Consider the following 22,327-nt stretch of genomic DNA (forward strand, 5'->3'; position numbering starts at 1 on the left):
GTTTATATTGAATAGGTAAGACCCACATTGTGCAAAGGAGTCAATGGTTACAAAATATAGAACCTGACTCTTCTGACACTTTCACAAGCTCATAGATAACACAATATTCAAATACATGATAATGTCAAACATTCATTTAAGATAATGACAGTACTCCATTCTGTATACATAAAGGCAAAGGAAGGCCTAGTTGCACTGATACATTAACTGATTTCACCATGATGATATGCAGAAGTGGATTAAATTAAAACTACAAGCATATATATAAGCATCCTTAGCTTATTCTAGATACTCAGTCATAAATCTCAAGTAAGACACCAACCTGTTGAAATTAGTGTCAGAGAGTATCAATGTAGCTAGGCAACAGGTATCATCTGTGAGATATGGACTGATGGCTTTATCATATCCTTATCCCAGCCCTTGAAGGATCACTGTTGCTTTAAAAGTAATCAAAATATCATCTTACAAAACATTATTGCTAATATTCCAGAGAGGGCTGTAGCTAGATTGTCCTTTCAGATTGAATTACTTTTAGTCTCATTATCAGATGATTATTGCGACAGAAAAGAATTTGAAAATGATATATATAGGAAGGCTTGAAATATGGTCAAGTATCTTGGCAGTGGTTTTAGATTTAGAAGATGCTTACAATAAACTCCAGCTGCCCATTTTTGCTGATAAAATATTCAGAAGGTGCATCATGCAGCATATTTAAGATTGGTCGTAGCCTCACTATTTACTGTAATATGTACCCTGAATCATGAAATCTGGTAATCAGACAGATCACTATCAATGCCAGTATGCTTCATAGATCACCAATATTGCTAGTCTTCTTCAACATCTGAACTAGCAAGGTGAGCAAGTGGTTCAGTGACCCAGGAATAGTCACCAATCCTTCAAAAGCCACAGTTTTGGACACTCAGTAACAGACGTACTGTTAAAGATAAACCATTAGCAACCATTTAAAGCAGTGGCATCCTTCTGAAAGAAACACTAAAGTACTTTAGAAATACTAAACTTTGATAGACAACTCATTTTCATCAGTCACATTAACACCATGGTAACCAGAGCTAATAAATTCAGTGATGGAGCACCAAATAATGGGCCGGAAACAAAAAACAAAGACGCTGATTTAGTTTTAATTTTAGGCAAATAAAGAGTCAATAAAAGTTGTGATATTTTATTAATTATATGATATAGCATGTTGAAATGAAATGTTATTGTTTTTATTACGGCATTGTTTTTCAATCTTCATGCTGTGGGTATAGGTTGATGGGGCCTCAAATCTTCTTTATTCATATCAAGAGAGCATCAGACTAAAAGAGTTGGAAACTACTGCTCTAGTGAAACAAAAAAAAGTAAGATGTCCACAAGTTACACGTTTTAACCAATGGCCGACATGGTAGTACTGGTTTCTGTATTGTCTTTTCAATAGGCTGCTTTCCTAAAGTTTATAGAAAACCCAGTCTTGTTTCAGAGTTAAAACAAAGGTTGTAGTATTTATGTTTTACATGTTTAGAACGATTAGCACATCCGTCAACAAGAATGTCAAAATTACACTCAGAAACTGGAGGGAAATTTAGAAAAATATTACATAAAAATATCTGACTAAAGATATATGTTAGTTGGAAAATATTGAAACTCATGACTATTTGTGGGTGTGGCTTCAGGAAACAAGGGGTCTGTCGTGTTGTACTCAGTCGAACATACTGTACGTTTGTTCATTCATAAATAGCATAGTTTTCCCAAAAAGGAAGCTATTTATAGGTGTCTGAATTTAGCTGTTTGTCAGTCTAACTTTACATAATCTTATCCATAATTGTTTGTTGCCACTAATCGCAATAAGTTAAGCAAATGTGTTTTACTCGATTTAATGTCAATCATGTACTCTTTAATTTCAGAACCTAACACATGCAGCAGTGTATAATGTAACCCTCTTAGCGGTATTTTTAACACTTACCGAAAGTTAATGAAGAAAAACTAGAAACCATTCGTGCAAAAAAAGAAAATACAAGAACACGACAACATATTCATATCACAAAATAAAATAAAATAAAATAATAAAAGAACCGTGGGATTGAAAACACAATGGGATAATTTTTTTTCCACATTTTCTGCATGGTATTAATATCCTTCGATTATGGTATCTGTGACGAAGAAATTCTTTTTATGTTTTGTTTTGATATGGATATATCAACTATACACATTGTAACAATGTTTAATTGTATTGTCTACAATGTTATCTACAATAGAAATGTTTTATATCATAATTACCCTGAAAAATATCTCTGTTTAATAATACCCTAGCTGAAATACCAACTAATGATAGGCTTATAATTATAAACTATAACTACAGGATATGAAACACTTTTTATACCATATATTTATGTTTCTGAGGTTAATCACACTTTTCACCTGTTAATGACTGCTTCATATTTTCACTGGTCAAGACTGCAAATCTACACCCGACCTAGATCCTTGTAAAGCTTGTATACCTGTGTATTACTACGATCCAGATAGCCACCAGTATGTGAGTTTCATTCATGGGGGCTGTGAAGAGAATACAAACCGATATGAACAATAGCAGAGTGCTTAGTTGTTTGTTTTGGTTGTAAATAATGTTTCCTGTAATTTTTGTTCTGTACAAACATTTTGATTTTTTTGGAATGTATACTGGAGTATAATGAACATGTATTTACAATAACACACAACTTGGTAAAAAGTGAAAACTTAATAACGTTTAATGTACACTACATGTATTTACTGAATATTTATAATATTAACATCATACCAAACAACTACGTACACTAATAAAGATGGGATCTCAGTTATATACACATAAGTTCTATTTTTATATATATTTACTAATATCTGACTATACTACAATGTGTATATCCACTAATTTTTTAACACATTTCACTGGTGTCTTTCTCTAGAATAATAAAACCTTGGACTGCAGGAACATTTCCACAGTCTGATAAATCCTTAATATAGCACATGACAGCAGTGTTAACTCCAAGTTAAAATGGTGTTTACTGTAGATTCTAAGAATTTTTTGACTGTTATTGTATTTATTGTAACTCAGTAATAGGACAGAGAAAATTTGGGATATGCTTCATGAAAGAAAACACTCAAATTAACCTGTTATTTTACAGATTCTAAAGCTACTCTGAAGAAACTTGTTTATATTACACAATTAACTTATTGGTTTATAGTATAAAATTAACTGACTGGTTTATAATATAGAATGCACTGACTGGTTTTTAGTAAAGAATTAACCAACTGGTTTCTAATATACACTTAATAGTCAGGTTTATATTAAAGAAGTAACCAAAATGTTAAAAAATGGAATTAACCAGCTGGTTTATAGTAAGTAATCAACCAACTTATTTACACTGTGGTATTAACTGACGGATTTACCGTGATAGAATTTCACTGACTTATTCACATTAATAATTTCAATTCATTTATTTCTGTATATAGCCTCAACTGATTGGTTCATTATTTTAGTTATAACAAAAATTTGCTTTATAATTATTCAACAAAACATGGATGTAGAGAATAATTTTACAGTTATTGGTTATGAAGAGGTATCATACCAAAAACATATGATTTTATTATCTATAAAAATTATATGTGACACATTTTCCTTTTTTATATTTTGTTGCATTTTACAGCATTTATCCTACTTTTTATATAAAAGTTTATTGGCTTATAACTTGCGTGTATTACTGACCTTTGACCTTATCACAGGGTTGTTTCAACTGTTCTAAGGCTTGAATATAGTTGATCCACAAGATAACAGACCATAGACAGTTTCAAATAGTTTGTTTTTGAATAGAGAAACAATTGAAAAGGATTTTGAACTGGGTGTCCTACAGACAAACAAGAAAGATAAACTACTGGGACCTATTTACTTTGTAATTCCACATGTCTTTAAAGTTTATAACACATTTTGATACTGTTTAAATAACTTCATTATCTCAATTAAATGATTCTAGTAAAAAAGTCCAAAATAGAAATTTTACAATTAAGAAAAAAAACTGTTTACTTAGTGCCATCTGATAAAGCATCATGCCATATTGGCTGATATGGTTTTTATCTGATGCCAGAAAGCAAAAGGATTTTTAATAAAAATTTGTCATAAATACAGGAAGTAAAAGAATTGACTGCTTATGATACAAAGTGATTTTCATGTTAAAATAAGAATACTTTCCTTGCTCTCAAAATGTTCAAACTATATTTGCATGACCATTAAAATTTCCTAAATAAATACAAAATGTTTTTCTTCAGAAACACTTTACATTGTATCTGTTATTTTGTCTGTCATCACTCTACACTGGATTAGACTGGCTCAGTAACCACCACTTAAAATTATGAAATAAATCTCAGTTATCCCATTTTTTTAAAATCAAACTTGTGTTTATCATGTTGTTGAAACATTGTTTAGCAGGAAAGTCTGTTTTTGTTTTTGCTGGGCAATGGGGAAATCTCTATATCTACTACTCCAGATTCTATGTTATTTGGAACACTGTTTCTCATAGATTTCTGTTTTTCTACTTCTGTCTATGTTTTAAGGTTTTTCCATTTTATCCATCTCTAAGGTTAATGAAAATATATTTCCTCAAAAGTATCCCAAGTTGTATAAAAAGTTAATTTCAAAGAAAAAAAAACCTATCTATACTAAGAAAAAATATATACCATACAGTGACTATTATGTAAGTCATAAAATAATAAATATATTTCTTGTATTTGTTATGATGATTCATAATCTAAATGTAATTGAAACAATAATTCTATAAAATTAAACAACATGGTTACTTCCTCTATGTTTACCTATTGTTCATATATTTCTGAAGAAATAATATCTGTTTAGAAAGAATTATAATTAGATTGATGCTATCATATTGGAAGTTTCTTAAGACAAGAATAATCGAAAACTTCTTACCCTGAACTCTCTGATTTGTTTCCCCACTGTTTACTGCCCAGAGGGTCAACATACTGCGATATAAATTTTGTTTGTTACAGTACTCAGTGATAGAAAACAACCCACAAAGCGGGGAGAAATAATATATTTTTTTTGTAACCAATTGAATGACAAAAGAATAAAATAAGTCAACATCTAAGGAATGACCCTTAGTATAGGCACAACAGAGACAACACTAACTAGAATAACACACGAGTATAACATGAGGTTATGTCAGTCCATAACAGATCAGCCATGGGACTCGGACCCACTTATTAGGAGACTAGGACAGATCAGATTTGACCTGATTGCTTTCATATAACTGATATAGAAAATATAAAGTCAGTAAGTACAAACAAGTAATACACTAGTCGAAGAAGTATATAAAACACATAATATAAATATAATAGTACAATTTGTTGTCTATTGTACATCCACATAGCCATTTTGCAAGGTGTGGGTGGATCTTCACCAAAATTTGTATGGAGGTTCATTTGGTTCATGGAGAGATACATGCAAGTTGTTGGTTTTGTGTTTTGTAGTTTTTAAAAGTGTTTTTGAGATTTTTAATCAGTACTTCGCTCACTGTCGATGGGTCTTCAGCAAATTTAGCATGAATATTTATTGGATCCATGCGGAGATGCAGGCAAACTTGCAGTCTCACACTTTGTGTTTTACAATTTTAACATTTTTACAATGAAATATAAGGGAAGCAATTTTTTCATGTTCTCTGATAACCTTTCATTTATCACAAATTTACATAAGTTTTGTTAAGAAGATGGAATAATCCAACTAGTTAACAATATGCTCGACAGATACAGATAATGTAATAGTAGTAACTAGAAAATAATGTATTAGGTTGTCCGAAATAAATGTCAGAATTCTTACAATGATACTTAGAAGCTGAATATTGAGGAACTTATTATTGTTTGGTTGGTTTAATCCAACATTTGTCACTTACAATGTATCATAACTGTCTGCTGTTTCAACTCTACTCAGAATAAGTTTCACATCCCCCAAGGCAGCCTGGACAAGAAGGACTTTTGTCTGATTTCTCTCTATGATTTCAAACTTTAACAAAAAACTATCGAAGCTAGACGAAACATCAACCAAGCATTCGGCTGTTGATCTGTTACTGAATGTACAGTTTAGAGCTGGTTCCAAATATTTCAACATGGAGATTAAAGGAAGCAGTTGAGAGAGACCCTCGCACAACAGTACATGAGCTTGCAGAAAAGTTAAGCACAGACAAATCAAGCATTGCCAACCACCTGATCTTTTCGAATAATTTACAACAATTACAGTAGGAAATAGCATAACAGAATTAACCAAGTCAGTTTGAGCACTAAATTTGGTTGTTGATATGAAACTAAATTTATATTTTTTATCCTTTTAAGTTTTACCTCAATGAGAGAGAGAAGACTTCCATCAAACTTATAAATTTGACCACTATTTATCATGAACTACATTTGCTATACATGGGCACGGTGGTAAAGACTGCTGAGGATAAGAAAATGTTATGACAGAGATATTCCTTGGAGTAACAAACAGATGAGTTAAATTAAACATATCCATTTGAAATGACCAACACACTTGTCTAGAAATAACTGAAAAAAAATATCCTAAGATATATAATTGTACCAGTGTGTAATCCAGATTCGAAAATTTGTTTTGTACCTGCACGATCATATAATTAGATATTTTCAGGAATTCAGAATAAGAAGTCAGGGTTATATGAAAATGGAATCATTACCCCAAGACCGTTTTACTTGTACAGAAGTCGGACATGTGGTACATGGTTCTCTACTATCAAAGATGAGATATCATTATCCATAATATGTCAGTACCCACATGAAACTATGACAATACAATTAAATGTGGTATTTATTTAAAATTAATGACAAATTGTTCAGTGCATAGACAAGATGTAAGTTTATCCCCAAGCTTTAGAAGGAAAATTAGAGAAGGTTATTTGTTTCTTCGAAGTTAAGCACAAAGCTACAGAATAGGGCTCTGAACTCTGCTCACAATGGGTGTCGAAAACCAGTTATCTAGCAGATATACTGCTGTGCCAATAGGAAGTTGAAGATATAAACATTCAAATTGTGCATAAAATAATGAAAAAAGAAAATATAAGATTATGTAAGCATCTAGAATCAAGTATATAAAAATCATGTTCATATTGCCTATAAATTTATGTTACTAACATTTTCTCATCTTCTACGTTCTTAGATTCGCCATTAGTAATTTCTTTATAACCTAATTGAAATTTGTTGTCTCACTGTCATCAAATTCAATGTTGTTTTTTTATATCTTTCTAATTTCGTTTAATAATCCATCTAATCTTAGTATCCTAATCAGAGTTTATCTGGTGCCCTATAAAACAATATGTTTGTTAGGAATGTTACTAAATAAAGTGTTACTAATTTTTATATAGAGGAGCCTTTTTACAGATATATTTTCTCTAGAAGTGGGTTTTCTCGTCATCATAGTTTTGGAATGATTACTCTCTTCTCGCATAACTCTATTATTTTATTTTGGATGCCTACAAATATCACATAATTATAAGACACTATTTGAATTGAATAAGTTCCTGAATTAGGCTCACATACTCTAACAGGTCCCTTTATACACTTTCATACGTCTTCTGTCAGTTCTGTGTGCTAATTAACTATGCAAGACTCTTGTTCTCCACAGTTAATGCCAATGAGTTCTTTAATGCCAATAATAATGCATTATTCCATATAGTTAAACATTCTGTGTGTTGCTTTCAAATAGTATCCTTACAAACATTCATAGGATATTTATTACTGTAGCTTATGTATAATACATATAAATCTAGTCACCACATATATAAAACACACGTAAAGTGTGAAGACAGTCTTCATTCAATTTTACTCAATACTTTCTACAATTTACTAGAAGGTAAAAATATGACCTGAATTGCCTATTTGCTGCCACATACAGTGTTTGTACTAATTTAGTCAACTCTGTTTTTCTACTTCTTACCGTAAAAGTCGAGTTCATTTTAGTTTTTTTCCTACTAAAAAAGGCTTTATTTTTAACTAAAAATATTTTTGTTACATATATTATTTAAACTATAAAATACTTTTTACATGAATAATTTTCTGAATAAACAATTTCAAATTCATACCTGTATTTTTTAAAATAACATATATTGAACACTATATTGGTTATTTTTATAGCATAAAGGAAGCAATTACCATTTCTTCTTACTTCAAAGGGCCCGGGCATGGCCAAGCTTGTTAAGGCGTCCGACTTGTAATCCGAGGGTCTTGGGTTTGAATCCCGATCGCACCAAACATGCTCGCCCTTTCAGCCATGGGGATGTTATAATGTGACGGTCAATCCCACTATTCGTCCCCTCGGTGTGGATTCCTTTACGTGGTGAGGGGACCTCCCATGGAAGGTTCTGTTCTATCTGGTTACCTTCTCTGGGATCTAAACATCCACCCACGTGTTTGCCGTGCGTGGCGACCCGTGAAGGGGAGGAGTGGATCCTGGTGATTGAGGGGTCCAACCCTAACACACCACTTTGGCCTCAAATTCCTGTAGACGGGCGGCCTTTGGGTGGCCCCCCTTTGGTCAATCAGCTGGTCCACTTGGGCTAGAGTCAACCAAGTACCAGTGTTGGAAGTTCTCAACGGGTGTTGTGGACATTGTGCCTGATGCTGGTGTTTTGGTATAGTGCTCACAAAACCCTGGCGTTGCTGCATTGTCCTTGCATGACTTTGTAGGCCCCTTGTAGGGCTCCATGGTGGGTGGGGTCAGTGGGTACCGAAATTTTTCTTTTCCTATGGATCCTCCAAAAATTTAAATAAAATTGTAAAAAAACAGTCAATGGGTAAGTGACCACGTCTTGAATACTCAGAACAGCAATCTTCAGCATCAGTAACACACGTACCTCATTTTCTTATATTACATTCTCTTTCGGAAAAACCTTTAGGCAAATGTCCCCTTTTATTCAAAAGGACTAGAGGGACTTGTGGCTCTCCAAAGTCAGTAAAGAAACTTCGATCTGGTGACATATTGGTTGAAACATCCACATCCCAACACAGTGAACTCCTCTTGAATTCAAAGGCAATTGGGGATATACCTATTGAGGTTACACCCCATGCTACCTTGAATTCTTCACGAGGAGTTATTGTTGAAAGGGATTTGAAGAACGTTCCCAAGTCAGAGATTCTCGCTGGTCTCTCCACTCAAGGAGTTTCTGCAGTGAGGCATCTCCACTGCAAAGATGGAGTTACACTGCCAACAAATACCCTCGTTTTAACATTTACTTCACCACGTGCACCTGCCACCATCAAGGCAGGTTATCTCATTTGCAGGGTTCGGCCATACATACCAAACCCTCTTCGATGTTTCCAATGTCAGAGATTCTGCCACTCAAAGACATCTTGTCATGGTTCCCTGACATGTGCTCATTGTGGAGGCAAGGACCATGATGCCTATGACTGTGACATGAACCCACGTTGCGTAAACTGCAATGGTTCTCACCCCTCTTACTTTCATTCTTGCCTAAAATGGTAGGAGGAAAAGAGGTGCAGCGTTGAAAACGACACATAACATTAGTTATCCTGAGGCTCGAAATTGCTGTCCACAACTCCATCTCGACATATGCTGCTGCACTTCATTCCACAACTATAGTGGGAGTGCAGACAGATCTCTGTGCCTCCAAGAGAATCGTTTTCAAAACAAATGAAAAGCCTTTTGACCTCCATGGTTAAAAAGGTTGATGAATCGACTTCCACACCCATCTCTGTTCCTCCCATACCTTCCAACAAACCTCAAGATCCACATCCTTCAGTTTCAAATACAGGCATTTCTTCTGATATATCTTTTTCTCCCACCACAAGAGACAAAACAATTATTCGTTCGCGTCCTCAGTCACTGGATTCCCCTTCCAATAACAAAACCTGCCCACCCACCCAGAGCAGGATCCATGGAGGTTGATAGACCTCCTCCGACTAAAGACAGTAAAGAAAAAAGACGTGGTCATAAACTGAAGGGTTCTCCAGCCACTTCACCTACCCGTTCTTAAAAATGGCCACCTTGATACAATGGAACTGTCGAGGTTTACGTTCTAATCTGGATGATATCAAAACGCTGATTGCTTCCTACCATCCTGTTTGTCTTTCTTTACAAGAAACATTTCTCAAAACTGCTGATACTGTCTCCATTCGGCAGTTTTCTCTGTACAGAAATGACAGGTTGTGTGATGGTCGAGTACATGGAGGGGTGGCACTGTTGGTTGATCAACACGTGCCCACCCTGTCTTTGTCACTCAACACACCCTTGGAGGCTGTAGCCATCCGTGTTTCCTTGGGTCATACCATCACTGTTTGTTCTCTGTACCTGTCCCTGGAGATACATATGATCAATCAGATCATGATGCTCTCGTTGAACAGTTGCCATCTCCATTTCTAATCCTAGGGATTTTAATGGACATCATCCCTCTGGGGAAGTGCTATTATTGATGGGAGGCCGATCTGTAGAGCGGATGTTCTCTGATCACAATCTTTCTCTTTTCAATACTGGTTCTTCCACTTACTTTCATGCACCTAGTCAGTCCTTTACCGCTATTAATCTCTCAGTTTGCTCCCCTTCATTATTCTCTCATTTTTCATGAAGGGTTGACAGTAATCTACTAGGCAGTGATCATTTTCCGATCCTTTGAGAGAGACTGGCCGTAGTTGATGCCACCCTACCCAGCGTGCCCGGTGGAAGCTGGATCAGGCAGACTGGTCCACTTTCACTGCTCTCGCAGAACTTGATCCTGCCATCGTAAATCAGCCATCAATAGACGACTGTGTAGCAGTGGTAACTGACTGTATTACACATGCAGCTGCTCAGTGTATTCCTAAAACCTCGACACGTTTTCCATGATATCCTCGTCCATGGTGGAATCCTGCTTGCCACTTAGCACGAAGGCTCAAAGCGGGCCTGGGATACTTTTCGTAGATATCCCACACTTTCAAACCGGGTTGCTTTCCAACGGGCCCATGCACATGCTAGGTGGGTAAGACGTCAAAGCCAGAAGGAATCTTGGATTAAGTTCACAACCAGCATATCTTCTACCACCAGTTCCAAGATCATATGGGACAGGATTCGAAAGGTTAATGGGCACTACAATTCTGTCCCCCTCTCGATCTTACTCTCTGATGGTCAGGAGGTGACTGATGTTCGGAACATCGCTAACACTCTAGGTGAAAGCTTTTGCCGGGTATCTAGCACTTCTGCTTGTTCCTCCACCTTCCTGGCCATCAAGACTCGGGCAGAGCGATCACCTCTTTCCTTTCAAACTGACTGTTTCTTTGACTATAATTGTCCCTTTACCCAATTGGAACAAAAATTGGCCTTCATCGGTCTGCCAGTACGTCTGTTGGACCTGATGATATTCATTATGACTATGGTGTTATCTTCAAGGCTCGGCTCTGTGCCAGCTGGCAGTCCACTTGGAGTGAGCAACGCGACAACAAACTTTTTCAAATCAAACCCAAAATTGGACTTTGGCCATCTAGCTTCTGTAAAGTTTGGAAGGAGGAAGTTGTTCTCACTAGGCTACGATTGGTCACAGTTTTAACTCATCATTTTCTTTTATCTGGAATTGATGCACCAATGTGTAGTTTGTGTAACACTCAAATCACTATCAGCCACGTTTTACTCTCTCGCCATCGTTACAATTCTCAACGACGGCAATATTTTAAACATATTTTTTCCCAGGGTCAGTCTGTAACATTGGACAGAGTTATTGGTGATGGTGACTCTGTCCACCTTGATAATGTTTTTAATTTTTTAATGGCCTTTAATCTCATTTAAGTGTTGCATATTTATTAATTACACCTTTTTAATTGTGGTTCCTTTTTTACAGTTTTAATCTCTCTCATTCAATTTGACATTGGACAATGGCCAGAACATTAAATAACTCGACACCAGGACTGGAAAGGCCAACTTCAGGTGACTAACGCTACTGTTTGAACTATCCGTTTGAACTACTTGTTAGTCGTCCTGGCGAGTTGTTATTATACTTTTGCTGCATATCATTTCACACTTTTATTATTTTACTTTTTAGTACTGGCCATATTGACTCATAACCCGGAACCAGGACTGGAAAGACCAACTTCAGGTGACTGACGGTGGTTTTTATACTTACCTGTTAGTCTTCCTGGTGGGTTATGATCATTACCATTCTGCTACAGGTAGTCCTTACATCTTTGTTGACTGGATGTCAACATTGGTTTTACGCCATTTTCTGTTTTAATTGCCGTTTTGCTTTTATCTTCAATTACTTTTACAAATTTTACTCCATTTGCTTGACTTTTATCTTTTTACTGGACATTTGGCTACTCATTATTACGATTTTGCAGAGTGTCTTTTAAAACTTTTATTCTTTTACATTTTGATAATAGCTGCTATGACACATAACCCGGAACCAGGACTGGAAAGGCCAACTTCAGGTGATTGACGGTGGTTCTTGAACTTACCTGTTAGTCTTCCTGGCGGGTTATGATCATTACCATTTTGCTAGAGTAAATATTTTACAACTTTGAAGACTGGATGTCACCATTGGTTTTTACACCATTTTCTGTTTTAATTGCTGTTTTGTGTTTACCTTCATTTACTTTTACAAATTTTACTCCATTTACTTGACTTTATCTTTTTACTGGACATTTGGCTACTCATTGTTACAATTTTGCTATGTATCTTTTAAAACTTCTATTCTTTTACATTTTTATACTAGTTGCTATGACACATAACCCAGAACCAGGACTGGAAAGACCAACTTCAGGTGACTGACAGTGGTTCTTGAACTTACCTGTTAATCTTCCTGGTGGGTTATGATCATTACCTTTTTGCTAGAGTAAATACCTTACAACTTCTTATACTCTGCCTTCTATCTTAACATTGTAGACTAGGTCTCAACATTGGTTTTATACTTTTTTGTTTTACCTTCATTTCCATTTATGTCTATTACTACATTTATTTATTTTATTTTATTATTTTTTTTACATTCTTACCGAATGTCTGGCGCAGATAGCCTCGCTGCTTTGTGCCATAAAACACTAAATCAATCAATCAATCAACCCACTGTTCATTGGTAAAAGAGTAGACCAATAGTTGGCGGTGGGTGGTGATGACTAGCTGCCTTCCCTCTAGTCTTACACTGCTAAATTAGGGACGGCTAGCGCAGATAGCCTTCGAGTAGCTTTGCATGAAATTCAAAACAAACAAACAAATCTTCCTTCAAAATACATGCAAAATTGGAACTTACTGACTGTTTATACTATATATTAAATTATTTAAATCACTAAAAATTTAAGCGAAATAAAAAAATTGTGAAAAGTTGTCGTTTTGTAATTATTATTTTATAAATTAAACTCTACAATAAACAAATCAAATAGGAAAAAACCTTTTTTACTTAATTTGGAAACTTAAGAATTTATTTTTTCATGAGAATTGTTTAAAGAGTTTTGCACTTAAAAGATAAATATATTTCTACAAATCATGAATCTAAATTAACTACAAAATTAATGATTTACACATTTACCAATTACTCATGATTTCTCTAGCTTTTCATCAGCAAATGGCCAGGTGGTTCAGGCATTCGACTTGTAATCCAAGGGTTGCTGGTTCAAATTTCTGTTACATCAAACATGCTTGCCCTTTCAGCTATGCGGTCTTTATTATGTGACGGTCAATCCAACTATTCATTGGTAAAAGAGTTGGCGGTGGGTGGTGATGACTAACTAGTCTTCCTTCTAGTCTAACATTGCTAAATTAGGGACGGCTAGCAGATAGCTTTGTATGAAATTCAAAACAAACATTTCACGACCAGCACCTTGCGTCATAGCTGTTTGTTACCTCTGTGATGTCACGTGATGTGCAAGGGCTTCGGGCATTGTATTAAATGATACTGTTATGGTTTGTGTGTACAATTTTTTGTTGTCACCCTTCAAAATGTAACTGTATAACTGAAAGCCTATTAGTGAACAAGTTTTAGTGAAAAAAAAAACATAATCAGTAAAGGGTGACTGATGTCAGATCTAAGCATAACTAAGAACAAAGCAGTGGGTTCGAAAATTCATTGTAAAGCAATATGACAGGACAACTTGGTTAACTGTTTGTTTTAACTTGCAAAAGCTTTTGTGCTGGCGATGTTTATTATTTAACAGTGAATTTGGGACATGGAATTCAAGTAGATTTGGTTATTTAAATAATATGGATAAGGTAAATTTGTGCAAGAAATATGATCGATTATTGAAATCTCATTTGAAGAAATCGAGTGTTTTTTCTGTCCTGTCAAACAGAATCCAGAATGACCTGGAAATTAAGACTGATAGTTTCTATGAAGATGTAAAAAACTTGTTTAGTCAAAAGGAAAGTAGGATGGAATTAACATTTAAATAAAGTAAGTAGCCAAATATGTCATCTTTTTATATTTAATTGGAAGTACTTAAATGTGATTAATGCCTACAAGTAATTTACTTTATCCTTACTGGATGCCATATTCATTTATTTTTTTAAATTTTATAATCCACTGTTTATGATTTGCTTCTCCATCAGAACAAATCACATGCATGTATTATTAAATGCTTCTATCAGCGTATGTTGTGTGTTATCTGGCATACTACAGATTACACTAAGCTACTTCTAGGATTACATGTTCTTACTTGAGGGCCACACTTTACTTGCTGGAACTGTCACTTTGATCAGTACCTTTATTTTCATCATGTGTGATGTAAACATCATCTTTTGTCTGGTGTTCACTTAAACTGGTCTCTTGCTCTTCTTTTCCATTTTCAAAAATTAGACTTGCTGTTTGCTCCTGTTTATACTGTTTCATCCTTTCCTCCAATATTTTTATTATTTTTATCTTTCCCTCATATTTTTGTAACATTCCAACATCACTACTTTTTCCTTCTGCAATATTGTAAATAAAGAATATGTTCTTCCTTATCATCACTGGATCTGAAGCTGCACTTTTATTATTTGAACTGTATCTTTGGTCCCAATGTCAAATGATTTGTCTGCTTTGTCCAGGTATGTGAGAGAGTATTCTGAAAAAATGTTTTTTGTTTTGTTTTCTAGTTCAGTGTCTTACTTCTTTTAAGATCCTTATATTCTTTAAAGTAGTTTTCAGTTCTTGTTTCTGATTGATTTTCAGACAGAATAAAACCTATTCCAAACCTTGCCAACTCCCAAATAACTAGCATCTCCTTTACAAGACAAAACTTAGAATTGCCCTCTTTGTCTATAAATACATATCCAGCAATTTTATCAGGTGAAGTAACTATGTTATCCTTATTGCTAGCTAGTTCTTTTAAGAGTTAAGAATTCTTCTCTTGACAAAGGAAAGAGAGTCCTGTGACAGTTAAACTTGTAGACAGATGATAAAGCAACATTGTTTTTATTATAGTTTTAATAACATTACCAACATCAAATGTGCTGGTACTGTTTAATACAGGTTGGGATTCTAACATTTAGAGGTAATTTAAAGTAGAAGTTTAGATCTCTAGCTGCATGTTGTAGGTTTCATGATGTACAACATCACTTAGGTTAAAAATCAGGATGAACAGAGAGAGATAGTGTATAGAGTTTTTGTATGTTTAAAATATAGAATTCAGAGTTAATACTATTGTGGAAGGTGTTGAAGTTATTTCAGGAAGTAGTTTTGAAGATCTGCTAACATGCTTCAAGCTGTAGTAAACTGCTCCTTCCTTTGTTATTTCAACTTTATTTCTTCATGTTGGCAGAAATGACAAGACTACGTTATCATGTTTTATAAAGTCCTAAAACTATTCATTGTATTTTCATATTAGTAATTATACTATAGATTGTTCAATTTGATATTTTCAAAGATTTGCTGAAGATAGAAGCTGTGTATTTTATATCTAGAAGTTTGCATGCTACTAATAAAAGGTGTATGTTGCATCATAGATTGGCATTTGGGCTTAATTCAAGACTCAGAATGTTGTGTACTAAATGAAGAAACTGTGGTATAGTAATTTTTATATATGTATTCTTTATACATTTGTAGAATACAAAAAAAATTGCATCTTTCATTTTTAGATGTAACATATGAGTTCATAATATATTTTATGTACAAGTGAGGGTGTTTGGGATGTTCCTAATTTTACATTTTTCATTTACATTGTGATATAAAACTGCTTTTGCATAGCGTTACTTGGATTCACATTTTTTTAGTAAATTAAACTGTGATACATGGATATATAAATGCAATTTATTTTGGGCTGTTTTGTCTAAATAGCTACAACTGTCTAAAAGAATTAAAACATTTTAATAAAAGTTATGAAAAAATGACCTTTAAACTCCAGATGACTATAAAAGAATATATTTTTATTCAAACCAATGAAATACATTTATGGCTTCTTCAGAATGTAAAGGTATTTTTTTTTAACTTTAATCAAAATTAATAAGTGTCCAAATTTGATTTGATACTGTGCTCGCCACAGACAAGGTTACATGGCTTTCTTATCTCAAAATGAAATCAATTTTTTTTTCAGTCTGGCCATGGTACTGATGGCACATTAAAAACACAAGATAAAGAAACAAAGTTGCCATGTGCTTAACATTTTCAAATGACAGTTGACCATACCTCTTTTTAGAAAGCATTTCTGTTAAATGTGAATTAATTCCAGTACAAACGTGGTAACATATTTTGCGTACAGGTTGTATTTTTGTACTTCAGATCTTATACCCGTCTGGTTTGATTCATTTCTTATATGAATGATGTAAGCTTTTGTATCACTGTTGAAAGGAAAATCTTTTGCTGTCATCTTTTTATATGTAAATGTCTCTGTATGTTGTATTTTGTCAGATCAGTTTACTACAAAAAAAAACCAATAACATTTGACTAAAAACAATAGTGTCATTAAAGTCACATTTTGATCTCATTCATGCCCAGATAAAGGAGAAGCTAAGTAGGGTTGATCGCTCCAAAAGTAATACATGTGTTGTCACATGATCCGAGAACTTTGATTTAGTTAAATCAGTTTAACAAATTATTTTAAATTATTATGTTTGGATGCTGATTACAATGTGAGTAAGCTTTGTTTTATTATTTTTCGGCTAACAGTCTTCATTTTAAAAATTTTGAATTAAAGTTGAACCCAAAAACTTACTGAATGTACTATCTATGAAAAAAAAACACATATATATATTTATTAGTCTAACATAGACCTCCAAAGTAAAGTTCAATATTTAGCCAACCAAGTTTATATACTCAAAATGTTTTTTTCTGTATGGAGGTGAATATTTTTAATATATTTAATTAGCATAAACAACAAAAGTATAACTGTATGGACTATTTAAAACCAAAAATTTTTCATCTAATACTCAGACAAATAAATATTGAACATTCTTGATCACAAACATATTAATATAGCTATTCACTTAAATTATAGTTAATTGTTTAGAGAATCATATAATACACAGTTATAAAGTCATTCAACTGGTCTTCTCTGGCAAAGTGGTAAATCTAGTTTGTATGGCATGAATAACCAGTTGTCTACACTTGTGTAGTTTGTATGGCACGAATAACCAGTTGTCTACACTTGTGTAGTTTGTATGGCACGAATAACCAGTTGTCTACACTTGTGTAGTTTGTATGGCACGAATAACCAGTTGTCTACACTTGTGTAGTTTGTATGGCACGAATAACCAGTTGTCTACACTTGTGTAGTTTGTATGGCACGAATAACCAGTTGTCTACACTTGTGTAGTTTGTATGGCACGAATAACCAGTTGTCTACACTTGTGTAGTTTGTATGGCACGAATAACCAGTTGTCTACACATGTGCTTAACAAAAAAGTAACTGAAATATATTTAGTTAATGTTTTCCAAACATTCAATAATAAGATGTTAATTCAATGCTGTTCATAGAAAGTTATCTTTCTTGGTACAAAATATAATGTCATGTTACCTACAATTCATGCATTAAGAGCAATTGGAACATTTCATGACTGATGATGTTAAAAACTATTCTAAAACTTGAAGTAAAAAGATCAGTATTATAAGTTATTATAACATGTTGCTTTTGCTAAATTAAATGTATGTCATCATTAAAAAGCACATAATTTGATTTAATGCATTATTCATAATTGAATAAAAAGTGTTTTTATCAAGGACCATGTTTTTTACTAACAGTATTAAATAGGTTGTTAAATAATAACATTGCCCTTCACTTCTATTTTTCAGGATAAAATATCTCTGATCTTGTTGTCATTGTAATATTTATTTTGAGAACAAATGGTTCATAAAACTCGTTTATTTTAAGTTTCTCCACAGTTTTGCTGGTAGTCAATACAACTTTGGTTTTTCTCTTTCTTGGGCATGTTTAGTTAATGCCAGAAGGCATCAAGATGTTTTTTTTGGTTAGACCTGCCTCTTATTGTAAATCATACATTGTACAATAAAATAAAGTGGAATAAATACTTTTATCACTAGTGTAAAAATATTTTTGATTGATTCAAATATTCAGTTACTCTTCAAAAGGTTTAACTACTTACTTGATAGTGATCAAAATTCAGTAGTTTTTTTCTGGAGGGATTGAGAAGGAAAGGGACATCAATATTAGGACCTCTAAAGTTCAACAGACAAGATGGTTTATGGGATAAATAGGGAGAAGGAACTGGATTATGATATCCAGAAGAATGGGTGGAAGATATATCTGACAGAACAGGAGATATATAATTAAGGAGCTAGCAATGATGCAATTTTTGATATGCACATAGAAACTAATGTTGTAGGTAAAGGCAAATCAGTGGATCTAACTCATAGAAAAAATGTTTAGAATACTGCTGAGAACTAATGGTTGGAATGAAAATAAGTACATCACCAGGGCTGGATGCAAGGTTAATATGTAAGAATGAACAGATTGACTGATTGGACATGTGAGAGGACATTTTTAAATGGATGGTTTACTTTTAAATAAATAGGATAAAGACTGGCTTGTTTGCAAAGGGTATTAATACATCTGAAAAGGAAACTTTAAAGCAGGATGAGACAGAAGTGAGACCCAAGGTAAACAATAACTGTGATAATGTAAGATGTAGATGAAAGTTAAGCATAGGAACAAAGTATTACAGGGTTAAAAATTTTTTATTTAAAGCCAGACATGTCCATTAAAAAATCAAGTTTGACCGGCACTTTCCCATCTATCACCGGACATTGTGACCGGGTCATATTCCTAACGTATCGGACACAAATACATCGTCCCCTCAAAAATAAGTGAGGCAAAAGCTGTGTATGCACAGCCCAAAGATTTTGCTTAAAAGTATATTCTATAATGAGTGGAAAATAACTTGCAAAATTTAAGATTTAAGACAAAAAAAAGCAAATTTTAAAAAACAGTTGTGAATGCGCTTTTTAGGTCGCCTTATTTGTGCCGTTTCGGATAGTCATGTGACTGCCAAACATTCACGACGATCTGACCATGGCATCTGATAGTAAAAAAAACAGGAAAGTCTCACGATCTATTTCAGTTTGGCTTCACAAGCAAGACTAATGAATAAGAAGACAATACTATAGAACTCCAAGTGAAAAAACCCAAGCTTGTTGACCCAAGCCCAAGTGTTAAAGCAAAAACTGTTACTGCTAGTACTGGTGCTAAGCCTATTCATCATTTCCAGGATGAATGGAATAGAGGCCGACCATGGCTGGAGTATAATAATGCTACCAGACTGATGTTTTGCTCAGTTTGTTAGGAATATGACCAAAGTAGTGGAAGGCAGAAGAACACCTTCATAACAGGATCTTCCAACCTGAGAACAAGTACTGTTAAGGAGCATGAAAACAGTCGTGCCCACAGTCTAAGTTGTCAAGCTAAGACAGCAAAAGAAACACCTGATTTAACTCCCATGATGAAAGAATTGAGCAAACTTAACCAGACTGAGAAAGATAGTTTGCTTGTACTGTTCAGGACTGCCCTTTATATGGCTTTGAATGCCAAACCATTCAGCAATTTTCAAGAGCTTCTGTTGCTGCAGGAGCACAACTTTGGTATGAACTTAACAGAACATTATGCCAATGACAAACAAGCAGTTATCTTTACGAAGCATACTGCAGAAACAATTAGAATTAATATCAGATCTCGTCTGCACACCTCATTATTCTTTGGCATTATGACTGACGGCTCAACAGACACTGCCAACATTGAGCAGGAGATAGTCTATGTAAGATACTTGGACAGTGACTGTTACCCAGTAACCCACTTCCTGTGTCTGCAGTCAGTTGAGAAGGCTGATTCTGAACACTTGCTACAGGCACTTAGTTCAGGTAAAGGTTTCTTAATTACCTGGGATGAGAATTTTCTGGATTTATCCTGAATTCCTAATTAAGACAAATTAAAATGGACAATATTTCATGTACATTTGTGTTTTAATTCAGGTTTACATAGTCATTCCATTATTAATATACATCAGTGAAATCTCGAGCATATTTCAATTGATTTAAACCAAGAAGAACCATGTATTTACCACTTCCAGAATTGGAGCTTAACCCAGCATAACTAGCGTAATAGATAATGGAGCAATTGAATTTTCCAAAGTACAAATTTACATTCTGTTTGTTTTATAGAAAGTAACTAATATTGGATACTAATTATTTGCAGCATTGTCCATATATGGCAAGTTTCCTGACTGGCTTGAATCAATTGTATGCTTGACAGCTGATGGGGCAGCTGTCAATTTTGGCACAAATAAAGGACTTGTCAACAGGTTGAAGGTGTAAAAAACCTTATTTGATAGGGATCCACTGTGTTAGTCACAGATTGGAACTTGCAATAAAGAAGACCATCAAGGACATCCCTTACCTTGATAGTATCCAAACCTTTTTACAAAACCTATGGAAGTTTTATGACAATTCACCACAGAACTGGGCTGGCCTCAAAGAAGCTGGTAAAGCCAACAACATTGTTGTTAGAAAGCCAACAAAAAGGGACAGGAACCCGGTGGGTGGCCTACAAAGAGCGTGCTCTGGAGTCAGTTTCTCATAACTGGCCAGCTTTAGCAAAGCATTTGTATCAAGTAAAGCTGCATGACAAAGGGGAACGTGGACAGAAAGCTGCAGGATTATACAGTACTTTGACAAGCCTTAAATTCATCCTGTACATGGACATACTCTTGGCAGTTCTGCCTGTTTTGACATTTCTTAGTCTCAAAATGCAAGACAATTCTGCTACTGTGAACATTGTTTCTGACAAACTCACTGTTTGAAAAGAGAAGCTGGGCAATCTGAATCATGTTGAGAGATCCCAGAAAATTCTTAAAGAGCTCACAACAAGTGAACAAACTGGCAAGTGGTTACTTAGAGGAAAGATGATTGCTATTAGTGGTCACACAAGGCCAGAGGCTCAAAAGTGCCACAAAAGAGACAGTTGCTTAATCCATGGCTGAAGAAACTGCCATCTTCACAGGTAAAATTGTCACATATCTGAATGAGAGATTTGAAGAAGTTGATATGGATTTTATTGGTGCCTTTCAAATTTTTGAACCAAGCAACTTGCCTAAAAGCAAGGAAGCATTGTCATCTTATGGCCATAATGAACTTCAGACACTATTGGACCACTCTGGTGCTCTGCTAGAAGCTAAGGGTTTCAACATTGCAGCTGATATTTGCCAAGCTGAGTTACATGAGACACTCCTCAAAGCCACAAGACTTGCCAAATCCAATGAGTCCCTGGCTAGTAGTTCAAGTGGATTGTGTGCCCACATGTTAAATCAAATTACTGTTGAGGACGGTAAACCTTTCCCTGGATCAACAATGTTGGCCTTGGTATGCCTCATGCAGGTGATTTCTGTGTCATCTGCTGAACCAGAACGTGGATTTTCCCAGATGATAGTTATTAAAGATGACTGGCAGTCCAAACTAATAAATGATTCTCTTAATGACTTGATGACAAAATTAGCTAAAACCTGTGATCTTGCAAGTACAGAATTACTGTGCAAGTCTGTAGAATCCTGATGGAAGGACAGTAAAAAAACCAGACGATTTGTGAGTCCACATGAAACTTACACATGTAGAGACAATAGAGATACTGAGTTACATCAGCTGATGTCTTACTGCTGAATGACTAAATCTACCAGTTTGATTGATGTGTCAATTTTAATGAATACAAGGCTTGTTACCAGTTGCTTTGAAATAATGTTTCATTGCCATAAATAAAATGATTCTGTTTTATATAATAATTGTCTCTACTTGATTTCTTGTTTTCGGTAATGTCCGGGTGACAATTTTGAGGTGTCCTGCTAAAATTTCAAATGTCCAGCAAGTTTCACTGTCCAGCAGGACATGTGTCTTGCTGAAAATTTAGAATA

At 34.5% G+C, this 22,327-nt stretch overlaps 1 long non-coding RNA gene across 1 annotated transcript; it reads right to left on the reverse strand.

Moving 5' to 3' along the window:
* Nucleotides 1–1,285: 1,285 nt before the first annotated feature.
* Nucleotides 1,286–7,658, reverse strand: LOC143229989 (uncharacterized). The gene is made up of 4 exons (XR_013016152.1): nt 7,579–7,658; nt 3,737–3,875; nt 2,416–2,550; nt 1,286–1,444 (listed from the first exon to the last, which is right to left on the reverse strand). It is a non-coding gene; the product is annotated as an uncharacterized LOC143229989 (long non-coding RNA).
* Between the last annotated feature and the right edge of the window lie 14,669 nt (nt 7,659–22,327).

The sequence above is a fragment of the Tachypleus tridentatus genome, chromosome 10 (genome assembly GCF_004210375.1).
Source record: "Tachypleus tridentatus isolate NWPU-2018 chromosome 10, ASM421037v1, whole genome shotgun sequence".
NCBI lineage: Eukaryota > Metazoa > Arthropoda > Merostomata > Xiphosura > Limulidae > Tachypleus > Tachypleus tridentatus.